Source organism: Phyllostomus discolor, chromosome 13 (assembly GCF_004126475.2).
Source record: "Phyllostomus discolor isolate MPI-MPIP mPhyDis1 chromosome 13, mPhyDis1.pri.v3, whole genome shotgun sequence".
NCBI lineage: Eukaryota > Metazoa > Chordata > Mammalia > Chiroptera > Phyllostomidae > Phyllostomus > Phyllostomus discolor.
In genome coordinates, this window is record NC_040915.2 from 74,700,392 (window position 1) to 74,708,218 (window position 7,827).

Genomic DNA, 7,827 nt, shown 5'->3' on the forward strand with positions numbered 1-7,827 from the left:
TAGAACTAATTAGAAAGATGCTCTTTAACTAGAAATGAGAGAGTTGGGACATTTTTGTTTATTTTTATTGTATTTTTCCATTATCATTTATCTCCCTTATACTCTTCTCCACCCGCTCTGTCCCACAATTACCATACTGTTGTCCATGTCCATGAGTCCTTTTTCCTTTTTGCTCAATTCCTCCACTCCCTAACCTCCCCCACTACTAGCTGTCATCTGCTTTCTATGTATGAATCTGTCTCTGTTTTGCTGTTATTTTTGTTTGTTCATTAGGTTCTACATGTGAGTGAAATTATATGGTATTTGTCTTTATATGACTGGCTTATTTCACATAGTGTAATGTTCTCCAGGTCTATCCCTGCTGTCTCAAAGGGAAAAAATATCTTCTTTTTTATGGCCAAGTAGTATTCCATTGTGTAAATGTCCCTTAGTTGTTTTATCCACTCTGATGGACACTTGGGCTGCTTCCATATCTTGTGATTGTAAATAACACTGCAGTGAACATGGGGATGCTTATGTTCTTTAGAATTAGTGTCTGAGGTTTCTGTGAATAAATTCCCAGAAGTGGAATTGCTGGGTCATAAGGCAGTAACATTTTTTAATTTTCTGAGTTCTGTCCATACTGCTTTCCACAGTGGCTGCACCAATCTGCATTCCCACCAACAGTGCATGAGGGTTCTCTTTTCTCCACATCCTCGCTAATACTTGTTTGCTCATTTATTGATGATAGTCATTCTCACAGGTGTGAGGTGATACATGTTGGGGTTTAGTGATACATTTCTCTGATGTTGGGTCATGTTGAGCATCTTTTGACATGTCTATTGTCCATTTGTATATCCTCTTTGAAAAAGTATCTATTCAGGTCCTTTGCCCATTTTTAATTGAATTGTTTGTTTGTTTAGTATTGAGTAGCAGGAGTTCTTTATAAATTTTGGATATTAAACCCTTATCAGATATAACATTGGCAAACATATTCTTCCATTCAGTGCATTGTCTTTTATTTTGTTGATAGTTTCCTTTCCTGTGCAAAAATTTTAGTTTGATGTAGTTCCATTTGTTTATGTTTTCCTTTGTTTTCCTTGACTGGGAAAGATAAACAGAAATAATTATTACTAAGAGAAATATTGTTGCTTATTGACTTAGAAAGACAGCATAATTTTACTGCTATATTGTCTTCTAGTAATTTTGTGTTTTTTGGATCTTATAATTAGGTCTTTAATCACTTTGAATTTATCTTGTCTATGGTGTTAATAAGGTAGTTTAATTTCATTTTTTGCTTGTATCTGTCCAATTTTTCCAATACCCATTTATTAATAAGCTATCTTTATCACATATCATTGTTTTCTCTCTCAAATATTAATTGACTATATAGGTGTGGGTTTATTTCTGGGCTTTATATTCTGTTCCATTGATCTATGTGTCTGTTTTTATGCAAGTATCACACTGCTTTGAAAACTATTGCCTTGTAGTATAGTTTGATATCAGGTGGTGTGATACCTCGAAGTTTGTTCTTCTTTCCAAAATTACAGTGGCTATGTGGGAGCTTATATGGTTCCATATAAATTTTTGGATTATTAGTTTCAGTTCTGTGAAATATGCAATTAGTATTTTGATAGGTTTGCATTGAATCTATAGATTGCTTTGGGTAGTATGGACATTTTTATCATGTAAATTCTGCCTATCTATGAACACAGTTTATGCTTCCCTTTATTTGTATCTTTTTATACTTATTTCTTCAGTGCCTTATCATTTTTTAAGTACAGTTTGTTTGCCTTCTTGGTTTTAATTTATTTCTAGGTGTTTTAGTTTTTATGATTGCAATTATAAATAAGATTTTTTTTATTAGTTTCTCTTTCTGATAGTTCATTATTGGTATATAAAAATGCAAACAATTTCTCTACATTTATTTTTGTCCTGCTACTTTGCTGAATTTATTGATCAGTTCTAATAAATTTTTAGCAAAATCTTTAGGATTCTCTCTATATAGTATCATGTCATCTGCAATATAATGACAGTTTTACTTTCTCCTTTTCAATTTGAATGCCTTTTATTTAGTTAGTTTTAATGTGACTGCTGAGGCAAGGAATTCCAGCACTATGTTCAGTATGAGTGGTGGATATGAACATCCATGTTTGTTCCCACTCTTAAAGCTTTAAGTTGTTTCCCCATTTAGGATGATGTTGGCTGTGGGTTTGTCATGTGCAAGCTTGCCTCCACAGAATAAATCCCACTCAATCATGGTATATGATCTTTTTAATTTATTGCTGGATTTGGCATGCTAAAATTTTGTTGAGAATTTCTGCATCTATGTTCATCAGGGGTATTGGCCTATGATGTTTTCCATCATACTGTCTTTTTCTGGTTTTGGAATTAGGATAATGTTGGACTCATAAAGTAAGCTTAAGAGTCTTCTTTCCTCTAAAATTTTTTGGAATAGTTTCAGAAGGTTAGTTTATTTGAATATTTGCTAAAAATCACCCGTGAATCCATCTTGTCCAAGACTTAAGATTGTTGGAAGTTTTCAATTACTGCTTTGGTTTTATTAGTTGTAATTTGTCTGTTCAGATTTTCTGTTTCTTCTTCACTCAGTTTGGGAGATCTTATGTTTTCTACGAATTTATGCATTTCTTCCAGATTGTCTTATTTGTTAGCATATAGTTGTAATATTTTCTGATAATTCTTTGTGTTTCTCTAGTGTCATTTGTTAATTCTACTCTTTTACTTATGAAATTATTTATTTGTATCCTCTTTCTTTTTTCTTGATAAACCTGGTTAAAGGTTTATCAAAGTTCTTTGTATTTTCAAGAACTACCTCTTGGTTTTGTTGATTTATCGTGTTGTTTTTTTTAACACTATATTTCATTTCTTTCTGCTCTGAATTTATTATTTCCATGCTTCTGCTCACTTTGTGCTTTGTTTTTTTGTTCTCCTTCTAGTTCTTTTACATGTAAGGTTAGATTGTTTATTTGAGTTTTTTAATTCTTTCTTGAAATAGGCTTGTAATGCTATGTAAAATAAGTCCCTTAGGACTTATTTTGCTGTGTCCCACAGATTTTGGATTGCTGTGTTGTTATTTTTATTTGTCTCAAAGTATCTTTTGATTTTTTTCTTTCACTTCATTCATTGTTTAGTACTATGTTATTTAGCCTCCATATGTTTGTGTGTTATTCAGGTTTTTTTCATTTAGTAGCTTTCTAGTTTTATACCATTGCGATCAGAGAAGATGCTTAATATGATTTCAGTCTTCTTAAATTTATGGAGACTTGCTTTGTTTCCTAACATGTGGTCTGTCCTGGAAAATGTTCCATGTGCACTTGAAAATGATCTATACTGGTATAATAATTGTTTTGACTCTATAACTGGTAGATTTCTTGTCTCCATTTTATTTAATTCTTTTTCAGGAGATTTTTCTTATTCTTTAATTTGAGGCATATTTGTTTGTCTCCCTATTTTGGTTGCTTCTCTGTGTTTGCTTCTGTGTATTATGTGGATCTGCTATGTCTCTTAGTCTTGGTAGGTTAGCCTTATGTAGTAGGTGTCCTGTGGGACTCAGTGGCAGAGTCTCCTTGATCACTTGAGCTGGGTACTCCAGGAATGTCCCTTGTGTGAGTTATGTGGACCCTTCTTTTGCACTTGATTCTTGATTGTGGTTGGCCCATCCATGAATGAAGTCAATTCCTAGGCTGACTGACTTTGAGGCTTGACTTGACCACAGTGCACAAGGTATTGTGTGGGTACTGGCCACAGGAAGTGGAATTCACCTCAGCAGGGTCTCGTGACAGCCAAGATCTTCTTTTAAATGTGCTGGTTGTAGAGCCAATTGGGTCCTGCTCTGATTTTCTCTGAAGTCCACCACAGGGTGTGCTGGTTATGGAACATTTTGGGAGGGACTTTGGTGCAAGTCAATGACAAATGCTGCCTTTGTCTGGCCCTGAGCAACCTATTTGGAACTACAAAGGAATGCACAGTTAGTGGTCTTCTAGGCTTGGGTGTGCATGGGAATGGCCAAGCTGTGCACCAAGGGCAGATCAGCAAAAGGCCCAAGGTATCTGGGATCCATCTTCATATACCTCCACCTGTTTGCTGCTTTCAGTGAGTCACCAGGTAGAAGTGTGTGGTGTTTACCAGATTGATACAAGTTCAAACTTGGTATCATTGCTGGATCTGAAGCCACTCAGGAAAAGTCCAGGGGTACAGTAAAGTCAACTGCCACCTGCCATGTGCTTGGAGAAAGGCTGAGTCTCAGGAATCACCAAGGGAAGACCAGCAGAATTCATTAGGCCTAAAGAGACTAAGACTTGGTTGTGTGAAGAAAGGGCTCTGCACTATTTGGGCATGTGAGGAAAAATGACCCCATCCTAGAGCCACACAGCTCAGTCTGTCCTGGATCTGCCTAGTCCTCCTGGAGAGTGCAAGCTTGAGTGGGACTGGTTTGCTGAGAATCAGGAGGGTGGGATTAGTAGTGTCTTTTGAGGAGCTGTTGGGAAGATGTGAGGAATGCACCTCAGAGCCACAAAGCTCAATCTTTGACACCTTAGAGAGTCCACCAAACCTCTATAGCCTGGGCCCAGTAGCTGACTCCTCCACAGGGCATGAGCTCTACAGGATGGGGCAAAGTGGGGTGGGAAATGTGGGGCAATTGCTTTCCCACAGACTGATGCCATCTGAAGGTGAATGTTTGACACACAAAAGATGGCATCTGTGGTGTGAGAGAGGGACTCAGCACAGAGACCCTACCAGCTGTTCCTTCAGTTCTCTCTCCAAAGCCACACAACCAGGTTTCCTCTCACATGACTCTAATCTGCTCAAGCCATTCTCCTTTGCTGGAGCCCAGGATGAGTGTCTGTGAATGAGATTTTTTTTTCACTATTCCTTCTTTAAAAGTGCATCTGTGTTTCCAGCAGGCAGAATTCTCACTGATTTTCATAGCCAGATGTTATGTGGACTACTCACTTCTAAGGGAGAACCTTTGTACTGAGATATTCCTCCAGTTTCTCAGCCACTCTACATGGGTGTGGGGCAAGTCCTTTTTGCACCTTTGGTTTTTCTACCATTCTAGATGTGGCTTCTACTGTAAATCCTTGGTTGTAAGACTTCTGTTCAGCTAGTCTTTAGTTGGTTATTCAGGTTCATTGTTCTATATTTTACTTGTAATTCCAGTTTGGTCCTGGAAGAAGGTGAGTGTAACTTCCATCTACTCAGCTGCCATCTTAGATCTCTGTGTCTTGAATTGACTTTTGAGGAATGCACTGGAATTAAATTGGTAGAAATAAGAGAGTTAGTGAGAAACATATTAACTTTCTGCAGACTATATAGGATTTTTATAGGTTTTCTGCAGACTGTATAGGATTTCCTTTTTTCCCCAGGGGCTGCACCTATCCAAGTTGTAAGGACCATCCCATCTACCTTATAATCTATAGTCTTCATACTTCCACATCCACCAAGGCTTCTATCATTTATATTGACATAGCTTTATTCTGGCCATTCTCCAATCTGCACCCCATCTATGGTTGCCCATGTTGCCTCTCCTTCCTCATGGTGAAGAACTAGACTGGCATTTACTTTCCCCTTTATTCCTTAAAAGAAGGGCTGGTAAGTTTATAAAGTCAGGATTCTTGCATTGTCAAGCACGGTGCTCTCCAATAGTTACATGACTTCTGGTGGGCAATATAAGTAATTTCTTCAACTTGTGGACAGCTTTCTTTGAGCCACATTCATGATATTTTATAACTCAAGGTAATGTTGCTTCTTATATATCATGCTTCATGTGAGCTAAAGTGCCACTTCCTCAGGGATATCTCTCCTGTAGATCCATGTGATCTTTTTTTCTTCTTAACTGTGGTTCAACAATCCTGATTTGTAATTATGTAATTTGTCCATTTGGTTACCAGGTTAGTGTTTTACTCTCCCACTAGAATGTAAGCTACATGAGTCAGGAACATAATTTGCTTTGTTCACTACTATATACTGAGACTCTAGTCTATGCACAAAAATAAATGTTTGATGGTTGGATGAATACATTTTAAATTAAAGCATGAGGGGGTAGAGATGTACATTCTTAGAAATTAGGACACCTAGCCTCTCCTTGGGTATCTTAGCATGGGCAGGGAGGTTTTCTGGCTGCTGGCTCTGAAATTACCTGTAGGATATCCAAGAAAGTACTTGAAAGAGAATGCTTTCTGTCACAGTCTAGAGAAAAGACATCCCTGTGCCCTCTGAATGAACTCAGTAGGCCCTTGAAAATGTCATCCCAGCTGTTTTAGAGGTGTTGCCTTGTCTGTGATTACACACTGCATGCCTCCAGCATTGTCACAGGAATTTATTTTATTGCAACATGTATTTTCTATTAGGGATGGGAAAATAAACTCAGAAAATCAAATTTATGTTTAGAATATTTTCAAAGGGAAATAAATTTCCATTATTTTATGTTTTCAGTTTCTTAGTGACTTTTGACCTGGGGATTTCAGGGTATCATTTAAATTAGTCTTTGTAACAGCTCTATGGAGTAAATATCTCTGCTTTCAGATGCCCATTTGATAGAGGAGAGATGGAAGGCTGTATCAGAGCAAACAGGTAATAGAGCTGGTGTTCACTCAAGTCATAAAGCTTGTATTCTCTAATATGTATTTGGATGCTACTTCCATATCTGATACATATATACAGGGTGGGGCCCAAATAGGTTTACAGTTTACATGGAAATTAATACAGTAATTAATATACAGTCATGCAGAATAAACTGTGTTTTGTGGATTCACAAATGTAAATCTACTTGTGCCTCTCCCTGTACAGTTCATATGTATTTCTTATTTAATGGTACAACTTCATGAAGTGAATATAATTATGCCCATCTTATAAGTGATGGCACTGAGGCTCAGAGAGGTTAGGAAACTTTCTCAAGATCACACAGCTAGTTATTATCATAAGAGGACACTAGCTTTGATTAGCTTACTTACCTACAGACCTGAGCCACTGCACATTACTCTTTCGACACAATCCAAGAAATGCCCTGTATGGACCATTCAATGTGGCAGCATTGTGGCACTAGTTAATTGCATGCCATGCAAATTGTCCATCAAAACTGCAGTTGAAAGCTGACAAGTTTTTTCTATTATTATGCAACAGCCTTTTTGTCCTTATAATTTGGAAAGGGGACTGTTCTTTCTTTTGACAACCCTGCATCAGTAAATTAATCTGTTTTGTCCAAGTGGAAAACCTTAATTTCCAGTACTACCACACTTCTGGTAAATGAGCTACTTCAGTTTTCATCCTTCCACTTGAATTGCTTCTGCAATGTACAGGGAGAAGGTGAATTGAGGCAGTATCCCCTTATGTTTATCTCGGTCAAAATCTATCTTTGTACCAATAATAAAAAAGGGAAATTTAGGTGATCCAAGCCAGTTCTCTATAATAAATTCATTACTTATTTGTTTGGGGAAATATAATCTATAGTTAAGATCTGTAAACCAGATACCCAAGTGAATTTTGTGCTCATTGGCCTTGACCCACTCTGTCCATGCATTGCTTATGTGCTGTCCCAGTAGTTGAGCCCAGCATCCCTCTTGTTCATACCCCCATATTCTATCTTCTTATCTGAGATACTTTAGCTTCCATCTTCATCTGATTCTTTTAGGATGAACTCAAGCTTGGTTTGATCTCTTCAAACATTAATTTGTAAGGTTTCTTTCTGTATCAGGAATATGAATTTCTCCTGAAGATTTTTGTTCGATTAACCCTTTTGACCTCTGCCTTCCACAATTGCCATAAAGTGAAATTGTGTGCCCTAATTTCAACACCTCTGAATTTAATGTTTGCTTTTTAGCCATTAAA